Here is a 249-nt window from a genome sequence, read left to right as displayed (position 1 = left end):
ACGGGAGGAGGCTGGGCCCTGGGCGCCGGGGGAGGGAGCCGGCAGCTGGTATTAGGCAGTTCTGCATTCACTCCTTCATTCGTTCACTCCTTCATTCGCTCACTCATTCATTCACTCACTCATTCATTCCTTCATTCATCCTTGGGGTGCGGAGGGGAGGGGAGGCGGGCGGAGTGTGTGCCCAGCGCCTGGCGCCTGTGTCGGATGAAGCCAGTCGCTTCCGCGGGGTCACCCAGGACCCTGACTGTC

This window comes from Myotis brandtii, unplaced genomic scaffold (assembly GCF_000412655.1).
Source record: "Myotis brandtii unplaced genomic scaffold, ASM41265v1 scaffold743, whole genome shotgun sequence".
Classification (NCBI taxonomy): Eukaryota; Metazoa; Chordata; class Mammalia; order Chiroptera; family Vespertilionidae; genus Myotis; species Myotis brandtii.
This window is presented reverse-complemented; position numbering follows the sequence as displayed.